A 915-nucleotide genomic window follows, 5' to 3' on the forward strand; every position below is an offset into this window, starting at 1 on the left:
CGCTCCTCTCTGAACACTGTACACATGCACATCCCAAGCACCCGGACACTTCCAGAACTCCGTGACCTGTTTCTCAAAGTACACACCAAGTGCTTTCCTTCTGTGCTTCCCCTGAAGGACACTGGTATACGAGACATGGTATACCAGAGAGTCCAGACTGAGCTGCAGGACATGGCCTTGAAAGTTGGTCTCATGTAGATGGCAGCTGCTTTTTTGAATGGAGGGTTAATTTTTACGTCTCACATGTTTGAGCACACATAGGCACAGTGACTTAGCACCTGACCTTTTCTTTATAAAGGGTTTTTGTGTTTTTCAAATTTTATGTATATGAATGTTTGTCTACACGTGTGTATATGAAGCATATACATGATGTGTTCACTGAGGCCCAAAGATGGTATCATAGCTTGTGGCACTGGAGCTGCAGATGGTGGTTAGAGCCCTCACATGGGTGCTGGGAACCGACATGGGTCCTCTGCAAGAACAGCAAGTGCTCCTGACCACCGAGCCATCTCTCTAGCTGTGTGCACCTTATGTTAAAAGTCCTTCCATAAATTGTGGATAATAAAATTATTTCACTAGAAATCTTTTCTTTCATAGAGGACAAAAAAATAGGAAACACAAAATTTCAAGACTCCATTTTCAATGTATTTCTATAACACCCCTCCCCAACCCCTCACCCCCAGGATCTGGGTCTCAATGAATGCTCCAGGACTTTGCCTTGAAAAGGTCTCTGTCCCCCTAAAGTCGAATCTACGGCTAAACCAGAGATGAACGGGTTAAGAACTTGTTAAAGCATTCAGACATCATCCGAGGGTCTGGGGTGACATTCAGAGACCGAGTACTGATAGCTACACACCACTGAGCAGGTGCTGGAGGTACTGAGTGGGCGCTGGAGGTACTGAGCGGGTACTGGGG

At 45.9% G+C, this 915-nt stretch overlaps 1 protein-coding gene across 5 annotated transcripts in view; it reads right to left on the reverse strand.

Annotated features, from left to right (window-relative positions):
- The window catches only part of Ablim1 (actin binding LIM protein 1), a 205,030-nt gene that overhangs the window by 137,661 nt on the left and 66,454 nt on the right, over positions 1 to 915 (reverse strand). The window lies entirely within an intron of this gene.

This window comes from Grammomys surdaster, unplaced genomic scaffold, assembly GCF_004785775.1.
Source record: "Grammomys surdaster isolate TR1022 unplaced genomic scaffold, NIH_TR_1.0 66, whole genome shotgun sequence".
Lineage (NCBI taxonomy): Eukaryota > Metazoa > Chordata > Mammalia > Rodentia > Muridae > Grammomys > Grammomys surdaster.